The sequence below is a fragment of the Nothobranchius furzeri genome, chromosome 1, assembly GCF_043380555.1.
Source record: "Nothobranchius furzeri strain GRZ-AD chromosome 1, NfurGRZ-RIMD1, whole genome shotgun sequence".
Lineage (NCBI taxonomy): Eukaryota > Metazoa > Chordata > Actinopteri > Cyprinodontiformes > Nothobranchiidae > Nothobranchius > Nothobranchius furzeri.
Window position 1 is genome coordinate 40,438,604 of NC_091741.1, and position 13,273 is coordinate 40,451,876.

At 43.9% G+C, this 13,273-nt stretch overlaps 1 protein-coding gene across 4 annotated transcripts in view; it reads right to left on the reverse strand.

Moving 5' to 3' along the window:
- Positions 1-13,273, reverse strand: part of syt1a (synaptotagmin Ia) — a 296,089-nt gene that overhangs the window by 146,160 nt on the left and 136,656 nt on the right. The gene's annotated exons all lie outside the window — the stretch shown is intronic.

Sequence of the window (13,273 nt, forward strand, 5' to 3'; positions counted from 1 at the left end):
TATTCTGCGGGTATGATCGCACAGAATGAGGCCAACCCCCCTGTGAAATAACAGCAAGATTAATGAAGAATGCTAATGAGCCAACACCACTGTACACGATTACCATCCGAGAGGCACCACCACTGCTCTTTTACACACATTTTCCTTCAATTCCTGCTCTTTGCCCCTCCACTTGCTTCTGTGGGTGTATCTGATGCTGCTCACGTCTCAGTCAGCAGACGGCTAGCCAAGGGCATTCCCAGAGTAAGTGAATGCTAATGCTCTGCCTCCAGGAGCTGACTAGCATCCGACAGGCACTCGGTCTGTCCGGACGTGGCACTCGAGCATCCCAGAGAGGTGGCAGCAGACGCAAAGACCAAAAGGGAACACCGGAAAGAATCTACCAAACTGTCAACTTGTGGACAAAGTCGATGACGAGAGATCAGAGAGGGGGTGAAAAAGGGTCACGGTCACCCTGCAGCTACAGCTTTAGGTCACGACTACCAAGACTTTCCAGTGAATCTAATGATGCATGAGGGTTTGGAAATGATCTGTCGGGGAATCACGAGTGATTTGAATGAACCAGAATGAGGCTGTGCAGTGGTTAGAGCTAATTCCATGCTGTAGTTCTTTTTTTAAAACACAGAGCAGTTCAGTTTACCTGTTTTCCCGCTACGTTTCGTTTGTGGCTGCAAACTTCCTCAGGCAGAGAAAACAGGTAAACAGAACTGTTCTGTGTTTAAAAAAAAAAAAAGAACTACAACATGGAATTAGAGAAACGGCACAGCAAGAACACACCTAAGATGTAAAAAGTGGTTAGAGCTGTTGCCTTGCAGCAAGAAGGTCCTGGGTTCGCTTCCCGGCCTGGGATCTTTCTGCATGGAGTTTGCGTGTTCTCCCTGTGCATGCGTGGGTTCTCTCCGGGTACTCCGGCTTCCTCCCACAGTCCAAAAACATGACTGTTAGGTTACGTTCTTGACAGGAGGAGTTAAAATGTGAAGGAGGGGGTAACATAGGAATTGTGACAGTGGATTTAGAATGGGTTTAATTGTTGTCAATGGTTCAAAAAACAAGTGCAAACAGATAGCGAGCATTATTAAAACAATGCTAAAGGAAAATGTCACTATAAGGTTAACAGTTAAGAGACAACTTATCAATTATATAAAACACCTGGTTAAAACTTTATTAAAAGTTTTACCGAAACTGAAGGTGTTTTAAAAACACAACAAAGTTGATAAGTCTAAAAACTAAATCCGAGTTAACCTTAAAACAGAGTCAACTCTGTGTGTGTGTGTGTGTGTGTGTGTCTGTGTCTGTGTCTGTGTCTGTGTCTGTGTCTGTGTGTGTGTGTGTGTGTGTGTGTGTGTGTGTGTGTGTGTGTGTGTGTGTGTGTGTGTGTGTGTGTGTGTGTGTGTGTGTGTGTGTGTGTGTTGGTGCTGAGTCGACCAGAATGAGTTCTTCAACCCGTTCACTTCAAAGACGGTTCACCATCGCAGCGATCACATGATGCTCAAAAGAGTCACCATTTTATGTTTTTAGTTCCAAGTCATTCTGTGGCAGAAAAAAACGTATTTGCTCTCGTCTGTAAGCGAGCGCGCCTCACAAGATCGTAGCTCGTCGGTTCAAAGACAAACTGAGAATAAAAGGCAGAAATAAAAACACTGAGGGAAATATTTCCAGCTGGTCAGCGCTAATATTCCTTTTACCAAGTTAAACCTTGACACGAGTTATCTTCATTCTCACCTCATTCACAATTTCTGTCAATGTGGAGGATTTGTACTGGAGGCCTTGATCAGAAGTGATCATTTCCTTCATGTGACTGGTTTTCTGTTCTTATCCGACACACAGAGAGTAGCAAAGACTTGACCTCATTTATGTGACGTCGTTTTTTATCTGGAAGATTTTTGTTTCAAATTCAATTTTAAAATTCACACTTTTGTCCTGCAGCTGAAAAGCACCTTCTGTGTAGGAATACTTAATTATCTTTAGCTTGAATTATGGAAAAGGGAAATTGTGAATTGCAATAAGGATTAAAATGAGAAATACAAATTTAAAATGGGAACTTAACATGTTCAAAATAACTAAAGGTTTTCATCAATTTGCAATGTTAGTAACGCAAAAATTAAGTTAATTAACTTGTCTCCCTCATTTTTATTAGAATATGTTGCTGCATTCAAGCCAGGATTTAAAAAAATCAAACATCACAAATTTATTTTGGTGTCAAACAATAAAAACATTAAGTTAAAGATTCACTGATGGAGCAGAAATCAGATTTTACAAAGCAACAAATCTCCAACTAGAACAACAAACTGTTGCTTCAACAAACAAGAAACGTCAGCTTCCAGGATATGAAACGATTGTTTAAAACCAGGCTGACTGGGCTCAAGAGAGCGGGTAATAACAGAAAAAATGGTCAGGATCTGAGGTGAGTGGTTCTAACCTGTGTGAGTGCTCACTTGCAGGTGGGTGGAGCCGAGGAGCGGGCAGCTGCAGCAGATTCCCAATCACCGGTCTGGGCTTATAAGGAGCAGGGAGACAACCCCACCATGCCGGATGATTACTCACTTTGGGTATTGCTCTGCTCAACCTGAGGCCTAGTCCACACGTAGCCGGGGTGTTTTAAAAACGAATATCCGCCCCTTCAAAAACTTGCATCCACACCACCTCGTTTAAAAAACAAAATCTGTCCACACGTACCCGGATAAATACGTTGTTAAGGACATGCCAGACCTGTAGGCGGCAGTACTTCCCCCGTTCTTAACCTCGTCCTTCGTCTGTGGTCTTCCGCAAGGAGCAGTAATTCCGCTTGCAAAAACAAACAAGCAAAAAGCGCTTGGACAACTGATAAAGCGAGCGCAGCTCTGAGGGCATCCATGCTGTCGGCTAGTGTAAACACAGGTCGCACACGTGATGTCAGCATTTTTTTTTTGTCGCGGAAAGTGACGTTACGGACCTTAAAACTCCGGTTTTGTCTGTCCACACGCAGACACCCAAAACGGAGAAAACGCAGATCTTCACTTTGGCCGGAGTTTTTAAAAAGATCCGTTTTCGTGTGGATGACAGGCCAAAACGTAGAAAAATATCTACGTTTTGGCAGATCCCCGGCTACGTGTGGACAGGGCCTGAGATAGTGTGCCAACTAAACCTGTGTTGCTCCACTCTAGCCTCTCGAGTCCCTAACCCCTCTTCCTGCCTCCAGGTACCCTTTTCCACAACCAGCTCTCCAACCATAACCATATGGACATCATCTCTGGACCACGTCCTCCCTGCCCGGCCAGACCGACCCGCCTTCCACCACTCACCCTGCACTCACCTCCTCTCCAGAGAACCTCCCTCAAGCTCGAACCCTCCTCAGACCTGACCACCTCCCTCTCCAGCTCCAGCCATCCTTCCACTAAATCGACCTCCACGTCACGTGCCTGTACGGACCCTCGGCTCACGTCCACGGCGGCCCCTTAGTTCTCCTTTATGAAAATATTGTTTTAAACCCTCCTTCTGTGATTGATTCTGTAAGTCATGGGTCAGGAGACTTAGCCAGAACATGACAAAAATACTCGTTACAACTGTAATACAGTAAATACGTGTGAGAGCCACTAAAGATGTTCCTTTGAACAGATTCAGAGTAAAAACCTTTCAGAAGATTAAAAAGACACATTTGGTGTTTCTTCAGTTGCTGTGGAAAGATCACTTTCAAGGTAAGAGTGTTTTTATACTATAAAGTGTAAACTTTAACTAATAGACCAATAAAAATGATCAGGAGTGAGTTTAAAATGTACTTTTTAATAGTTGTTTCCACCCTTTATAGGTGCTATGTCAGGGATTGTGACCTTTAGTCATAAAAAATTTGTTTTCCAGAATGATTGACCGAAGGAAAATGTGAATTATATCCATTCCAGGAACCTCGTCAATCTGCGTTGGCCATAAGAAAACAAACGGGGGAAGAGAGACATAAACCGTGTAAAAAGGGTGAAATGGCATTTAGAAGAAAAAGGACAGAAGAATAAAGGATGATGGGTGAACAAAACAGACTATTTCTCAAAATGTCAGGAACGTTTCACTGGTCACCTCTGGACTCTGCAAATTTCTTCAACCTCACAGAGAGATGATTTAACAGACAACGGCAGCGTTTGGCTCTTTTAAAACAAAACTGGAGTTAACTTGTTCTACAGCGAACACGAATACGTAAAGCTGAACTGTAAACATGTCACTCAATTAGTGAAGCCATAGACATGGAGAACATGTTGATATTCTTATATCACATGTTTGAGACGACATGAGAAAATTCTCTTTAATCCTTTAATAATTATGCTGTAATACTGAGAAATCTGGGATCTACAGACATATTATGGATTTATTTATGTTCCTGTGCAGGACGCTTGCATCTCTACCATACCATATTCATTTATAAAGCACCATTTCAAAATAGCATGGCAGCTAACCAAAGCGCTGTACATAAAAAGCCAAATGCTTGAACAAGAAACACAGTAAGAACAGGCAAAATACATAAGAACAAAGCATAAATAGTCGGAGATAAAAATTCCTAATAAAAACAATAAAATAGGAGAACAGTTAACAGCACTATCAAAAAATAAAATAATGCGACGAATGATAAAAACATTTGAAATGGCACAAATAAAACCAAATAAGCTACCAGATGGTGTGAGGTGCCAAAAGTGAGCTACTGAATCATAAAAACATAATTAAAAAATCAAATCCGGTGCTGGATTTTCATGAAAAGTGTCACGGAGGGAAGGCAATGCTAAAGAAGTGCGTTTTCAGGGCCAACTTGAAACTGCTAACAGAGGGAGCCAGACGCACACGGAGGGGCAGAGAGTTCCAGAGTTTTGGGGCTGCATAAGGGAAGGCACGCTCCCCCCGTGATTTGTACCGAACCTTCCGAACAACAAGCAGCAGATGATCTGCTGACCGAAGGGCACGGGTGGGAACTTACGGGGTCAGCAGGTCCGTCAGATAGGATGGGGATGGGCAGTACAAAGCCTTGTAAACATATAACAAGACCTTGAAGTTAATCCTAAATTTGACTGGGAACCAGTGTAAATCTGCGAGGATGGGTGTGATGTGCATGCGTCTGTCGGTGTTGGTTAAAAATCTGGCCGTGGCATTTTGAACCTTCTGCAGTTTGCTTAGGGCTGAAGCATTAATCCCAATCAGGACAGAATTTGCGTAATCCAGACGTGAAGTAATAAAAGCATGAATGGCTGACTCAAGATCCAGGCGTTTGAGGATTGACTTAAGACAAGTGATGCGGCGGAGTTGGAAAAAGCAGGACTTAACAGTAGCGTTGACTTGTGAAGACACTGAAAGGTCAGAGTCCAGTTTCACACCTAGGCTAGTGGCACATGATTTGAGATTGAGTGGGAGAGTTGAGACATCTAAAGCACCATTCATGTTAGTGGGGCTAAAAAGTATGGCATCTGATTTGCTGTCATTTAACCGAAGGCAGTTTTGAGAAAGCCAGGATCTGACCTGGGAGAGGCATTCTGACATTAGAGAAAATGAGTGCTGTTGGCTGATTTGAAGGTAGATCTGGCAATCATCTGCATAAAAGTGGTAGATAACCCCGAGACTTGCTAAAATCTTACCAAGTGGTAGCATAGGAATTGAGAAGAGGAGAGGACCCAGGATGGAGCCCTGTGGTACTCCCATGGACTTCATCAGTAGAAAGTTCATCCATATCTCCATTCTGACCCAGATTTATCTCACTAATCCTTTTCTACAGCATTTTCTATTATCTCTTTAGAGATTTCCCTTATCGTCTATTTGAACCTTCTGTGTAAACACATTTCTCATCTAAAGTAAGAAAACTTTATCTTTCCTAGATCTCCAAAATACAAAAAGTGTGCCACGAGTCACAATCACACAAAAGTCTGATTCTTAAACAACGCCTCTGTGTTGATTTAAGGCCTGGAATATACTTGCTGTTTAACCTTGCGGTGGAGCAGACTCCATCTTTGTTCACATACTTGCTTCTCCTAAACACTACACTGCATGTAGTACTGGAGTGTTCCACTAGGGGGTGGACGAGAGACAGAAAGCCAGGTTTGTGGGTACAACCAAAACAAACAAGGCATCAATGAAAGAGCTCACGAACTGGTTAATTTTGAGATCACGACAGAAAAAAAAGACAGCAGCGATATCGTAGATGGTCTAAACTGGAGACGGTGAGTGTGTCTCGCTCGTTTTCTCAACTCCACCTACTGGTTACTCGTATGTTGCAGAGTTCGCATGTGTTGCGTTAATTTCAGGCAACGTGCACAAAGTAAATAATGTATGGCAGCCATTTTAAACAAGCGATTGCCTCGTTAAACAGCACAGCACGTGTTTCACCTCAGGCGTGGCACTGAGCCACGGCTACGAAATCCGCCCGCTCCCCTCTCTAATGGGAGAAGTATGGAAGCGAAAAGTTCCACGCACAACTATTTCTTTGTTCCCCGCTCTCACGGCAGTGAAACGTCCCCCAAATCTACCTCTCACTTTCACGGCAGTGAAACGGCCCACGAAAGGGCCCCCCAACTCTCTCACGGCAGCGAAACAGTCCACGAATGTACCCCACCCCCAGCGATCTCACGGATGTCACATGGCAGCGAAACAGACCCCAAAAGCTAAACAGATGGTGGTCAACCAGAAACGTTTCTGCTGAAAACGCTCCAGTGACCACGAAGAAGACCGCAGCAGACGTTCCAGAGCCCTCAGACGTAAACATCATTATAAATGTTTACACCCAAAAACAACAAAAGTGTGTTTACAGGAGATCCTCATAAAGAGAAAACGGCTGCATCAGGCCTTCCACAATCTGCACTATGCCTAACACTAACATGCAGATTTTACAACCATCCTAAGGAACCACTTCTTGGACCCTTAATTAATTCACTTCCTTTGACCCACTTGTACCCTGTTCCAATATTCTCAGAATGCCTCCAAATAGAGAGAGCTCTAATTACAGTTGATGGTCTCGTTTCATCCCTCTCTCTCTCTCTCTCCGCCAGAAGCAGGAAGCTGCCTTGAGTCACTTGCAGCTTCATCCGCAGATAAGTGCCTGTTCAAATATGGAGCTATTCAGAGAACTCTTCTCAGAACATGCAGGTGCCGCTTTTCACCACCAGCACCACCGTAACCAGCCGCACCACACAGCTCCACTCTCACACACACGTGTGGCGTGGGCTGTACGCAAATATCCACCCACACACACGCAGACCACCTGCTGGGGTCACTGGTACTTCCCAGCAGCACTGATGTCTCACAGATGTTCGGCAGCCCTCAGAGATGCACAATTTCAGCTCGTTTTCATTTTTAAACTGCTGATAAGTTCCGTCACCGCGCCTGAGGAGGTTTCAGGATACCAACTACAAATGACAATTATTCTATTAGCCTTTGTCAGAATCCCAACAGCACAACCTCCAGTGAAAACATGCTTCAGCAGTTGTTTAGGTTATGAAAACAGTTTGATTTATTCCAGCCTTGTCGAGGTAATTTATCAGGGATTGTTATAAACCAAGAATTCACAGCAGGCTGCTAAAGCTCGTTGCATCTAGTTACAGGAAAATCAATCTTAAATGGGTTCAAACAAGATCATATGAATATCTGAGTCTGTTATATTACATTATAAACACCTCTTTAGCTGAAGAAGTTATTATAGCATCTAAATTAGCTTCTACTGCACAAACGAGCAGCATTCATTATGATTAAAGGTGTGGTTCCCTAAAAAACATTTCTGATTACAATCGCTGAGTTTTTCATGCAGGCTGAACAGGAAAATAGTCTCCTACACCTATGTCCTGCATTAGCTTCTGACGGAAAATAGACAAGACAGTAAAAACCTGACAGATCTACGTCACACTGTCACTTAACATTGGTGGTCTCACCTCTGTGTTGACTCGCAACGGGGAAGGCTGTTGTTGGTTTAGCGTCCCAGAAACTGCAGAGAACGTCTTGGCTAGTAGAAGCTTACCATTAGCATTAGCAACTCCACCACACAGCAGAACTCCCCCAGGCTTGTGTTATTTGTGGAGATAAAACGTTGCAGAGCAAGCAGAGTCAGTGGTAGAGTCATGTTGCTGTTATCCAGTTCAAGGCAAGATGCCCAAATATCAGGAAATGACTCCAAATCCTGCCGTCTGAAGCCCAGCTCTGATGCGGTTCACTTCTACTACCACGAAAATAAAATAAACACATTTTCTTTTCAAATATTCTATGTGTTTACATTTAGTCTGTATTTATTTAGTAGAATACTTGAAAATGGGACATGATAAATATAGGAACCACTACAAAGTTTGTGTAAAGGATTTTAAAGAGTAAGTCACCTCCCTACCAGAGACTTACTCCACTCAAGTTTCCAGTTTTAAAAAGGTGCCACTAGGAGGCGTTGCCTGGCGGACCGGGAGGGTGAGGCAGTTTGTGGCGCTCATTACTGCAGCTCCATGCTCCCGGTCCTCCGGGCAACTCCTCCTACTACACCACCACAGTATTAGTTAGGCCCCGCCCCCTCTTTGTAAAATAAATGAGATTATCTTCTTACAAAAAACAGCTGAAATATTTTCCCAGGCATCAACTCCTTATGATTTACAGAGCTCTTTCCTTGCAGCTGCATGTTCAGAACACGATTTTTCTCCGATACTTTAAGTTACTGGTTATGCTGTTTCACTGCACTGACCTAGTTAAATGATCAAAAAGGTCCACGGTGACGATTTATGGGTAATCTGGTTGGAAGATGCTCTCATTTGGATACAAACCTGCTATTTATGATTCCATTAATAAATCTCACAAAGAAAATATTTGTATTTGGGGGCAGATTGAATGTTTGCTGAACATTAATGACTCCAGCTGTTTTCAGTGGATTCTCCAATTAGGAATGTCATTAATCTCCTCCTGGTGCACCAGGTCACAGTGATCATTTCCACCTTCTTATGGAGCGTTGAGGTGCCCTTTTGACCTCAGCATCTCAAATATTCACAGAGATGAAGAGAATGGAGCTATGTGGGAGGCATTTACTGAGACGGATGATGTTTGGAGAGAGGACACACCGTACGAAGACCAGCAGAAACATGGAGCATCATGTGAGGACAGAAACAAACAGTCTGACTATTGGATGACTTCCTGTGTGGGACAGTCAGCCTGCCTGTGCCCCGTCCAGGTCGAGTCTGTGGAAGAGGACTCTGAAGGGGGATTAGAGTGGATTTAGAGAGTAGCAATTACTCATGTGGAGAGTTTGTTAATTAAATTACCTTTGCAACCCCAGAACCGCCCGACCACAGACCCTCCAAGGCCGGCAAGTTTTGAAATATGCAAAATTTGTTTATGCACAACCATCTGAAAACAAACTTCTCAGGAGTCAGAAGGAGAACTAGGAGAGGTGTTCGGATACAGGGTATCTGCAGGTTTAAGGGAGCCAAATTTAAGACTTTTTAAGACCCTTTTTAAGGCCACTTTGACCAAATTTAAGCTATTTTTAAAATTAAATTCAAGCTATAATTTCCAGCTATTGCCTGGAACCGGTGCTAACCACGTCACGAACGTGGGATTAGCCATCCAGTTACCATTAAACTTGCACTTCCCCATGGCGCAAGCTCCCACTAGCTTAACCAGCTAATGTGCTCATCTAAAAATAGCCCCCTTTCACAACCAGCTGAGTGTGTACGGTTCCACTTACGCCAACATCGTACATAAAAAAACGCTGAACACCAACTAGAAATTCACTAAAATTTCATAGCAATAAAAGAACTTTGTTTATTGCGTTTTTGGAGATTTAAGACCTTTGGAAACTGCATTTAAGGAATATTTGTCATTTTTAAGGATTTTTAAGGCCTTAAATTTGGAAAAGCAAATTTAAGACTTTTTAAGACTTTTTAAGGACCCGCGGATACCCTGGGATAAGACCCAACAGGAGGAAACTGTAACGGTCCATGTTCACTACTGCATATATAGCATTTAACATCAGCTGTTTTAATTCTCCGAAACAAGCTCATCTGTAATGTAACCATTAGGTTGTTGAATTTCAACAAATGTAAGCCACATGGATGTGCATGGCCGATAATGACACGTTCCAACACATTCTCACTCTCAGCGCGTCGAAAACAAACGCTTGGTCAGCCACCCTCCGCCTCGGACCCCTGACGCTAAAAGTGCCCTTTTTCGTTACTTATGTACGAAAAGTTTTTTTTTCCCTTTTCTGACTGCAGATCCCAATGCAGCATCAAACTGACGTGATGGGATATCTGCTGATGCGGCACAGAACCAGCTCATTTAACCGCACCTAAACCTTAACGTTTCACTATTTATAACCTTCCCCTCACCCTCATCCTAACCTTAACGCTCTTGCTACCTAAAACGTTACTCTCACTGCATTCTGACTGTGAATTTTCGTATTTGCCGCCCAAGGGGAACGTTAGAACATACCATCTGGCGAGGGGGAGGTTACACATACCCTCTACCTTTAACCTCCACCGTGGTAGTTGAAACCTCCCCCTCGCGTTGGCTCAGTCCAAACCCGACCAATGACGAGGCGGCTCCCGCCGTTCACTTCATAGAGCCGGCTTTTAGAGCGATCGACACATCACTAACGTGTTCGCTAGCAAGATGGTTAAGGTTAGGATAGGGGTGAAGGGAAGGGTAAATAAGAGGATAAGGTTAGGGTGAGGTACAATGAGCTTGTTTGGTGCCCTGGCTGCGGACATCCCATCACGCCAGTGTAACGCTGCATTGGGATCTGCAGTCAGAAAACGGAAAAAAACCCTTTTCGCACATACGTAATGAAAAAGGGCACTTTTGGCGTCAGGGGTCTGAGGCGGAGGGTGGGTGACCAAGTGTTTGTTTTTGACGCGCTGGGAGCGAGAATGTGTTGCACGTTCACGTCCAGGTCCTTCTCCATCTCGCGTATCAGAGCAGCGTGTTTGCATTTAGAACCTGAACATTTCAGCTCAACGTGAGGACGTAAAATGTTTCGGAAAATGAACGCCAACAAAGACCCTAAACACACTTGTCCCACTGGAACGTTCATTAAAAGGGAAAAGGTGATGAATCTAGATAACAGTGCATACCTAAACCACAATAAATAAAGCAGCCGCCCACTTTTTAAAGATCTTTGGTGCTACAGCGCACGTGGTGAAAACCTTTCTACCTTTCAATAAGAGGTGGCCTATAATGTTTTTGTCTCTGCGGAAAACCTCCGGAGCCACTTGATGGATTTGGAAGAATGAATGCAGTGTTGTAAAGTGTCTTGGGGGGTTCTATGATTACAGGAAATTTACCAAGTTATGATTGATATCCTGAGATCTTCACTTATTGAATTAACTTTTCAACCCAATTCAAGATGCCATCATGGCCGATCAGCGCCAACACAAACAAATATGGTTTCGTAGCGCCCGCCCCATAATCAGAAGGTTGCAGGATCGAGCCCCGCTCAGTCTGCTGCTGAAGTTGTGTCCTTGGGGCAAGACTCTCCACCTTGCCTGCTGGTCGGACGGACTGGTGGTGTCAGTGCTCGGTAGCCCCGCCTCCATCAGTGCGCCCCAGGGCAGCTGTGGCTACACTGTAGCTCATCACCACCAGGGCTGAATGTGTGTGAATGGATGAATGACTGTGTTGTAAAGCACCTTGGGGGGTTCTAGTACTCTAGAAGGCATTTCTACCATTTGAACTCAGTTTTTGTCATGGCCTGAGGTATATTATTCCCCACACTAACCTCTCTCCTGCAGGTGGGCGGTTCCGGAGAGCTGCCCGGCTGCAGCCATTCAGCTGCAATCACCAGCTGGGTACATAAGGAGCAGTCTGAGACCTACACGGCGTCGGATGATTAACTCGTTTGGGTACATGAGCAAATCTCGAGCTCTCTGTGCGTATTCTTTGTCTCTCTAGTGATCGCTACTTTTTCCTCAGCAGATTTTACCCTCATCACCTCTCCAGCCATAACCTGCGGATCTTTTGCTCCACTTCTTCTTGTCTTCTCTGTCAGCCAGCTCGCCCACTCGCTCTCTCCCCCCGCCTGCCTCGCTCAACGTTTTGGGACTCATCACCTTCATTCCTCGTCTCCTAAGCCCGGACCCTGCTTCAGCTCCCCTCCACCTCAGGCCTGACCTACTCCCTTCTCAGCATCTACAGATCACCACTCTAAAGTAAGACTGTTTCAGTTTGCACCATTTCCTCTCCCAACTGCCATCTCCTCATCTCCCTGATCTTTTTCTCCCGTCAGATTCTGCCCTTAACACCAGAGCTTCCTCGAGAGTGACTCTCCATTCTTATCATCATTTAATAAATATTATTTTTGTCTCTTACCTTCGTCTCCGGCTCTGATTCTGCACGTGGGATAGAAAGTTAAACTCCGACATGACAGTTTTATAGTTAATGAGCAAAAGTTTTGCTGCAACAGTAGCTTAGAGTCCTTCACAAAACACACTCAGGTGCTATCTGGGATTCTGCAATATCACATAAAATAACACACAAAAATGGGCGTGTCTGTTTTGATTTGTAAAAGACCCATAATGCTCAACTTCTCTTTGATGTTTGGATTAAACTTTGACATCTTTGTTTCTGCTTTATAGACTTGTTGTTTCAGGGTTCTTGTCACAAACGTGTCACACTCCAACGCTGCTGGCTGAATTAAACAATCACAGGAAAACATGTCAAATTTTCCCTTTAATGTTAAAAATATCTCACAAATTACCTTGAAATATTGTAATATGATAGTAATTATATCTTCCTGTTGGACTACTCTGACTCACTGATGTTCATGTAGATGTTACAGCATGGTGACGATTGTGGGAACTGTTCCCTCCACCCGCCTCCCTTCAGAATGAAACGTCTAGCACATGTTGAATAACTCAGGAGCAGCTCGACAAAGACCGTCTTTGGGCTTTTTTGACATAAATCTAACTTTAGCTTAATGCGTTTGAGTAGGAGAGTGGTGGTTAAGAGATGAATGAGATGAATTTGGAGTGAGACAAAGAGTGACAGGGGAGGGAGGGAGATGCGTGGAGTAGCAGCAGCAGCTCCCTCACAGGCAGGAGAGTCACGATCCGCCACTGAGCAGCACTTACTTAAACTGACATATCCAAAATAAAACTAGACCAAAAAATTTTTTTTCTATTAACTTTTCACTTTAACTGTTAAATTGAGCACAAAAAGAAGCCGTTATCTTAGAAATCTGTTATTTATATGCAGTTTGCTGAAAATCTAAGCTGCTGCTTTGGGACTTAAGTCAATTCATAAGCTGCAGCAGAGTGATAACATCCCAAAATACACACTGTAGCTGCTGCACAAGCAGGAGTGTGTCACACGCTGA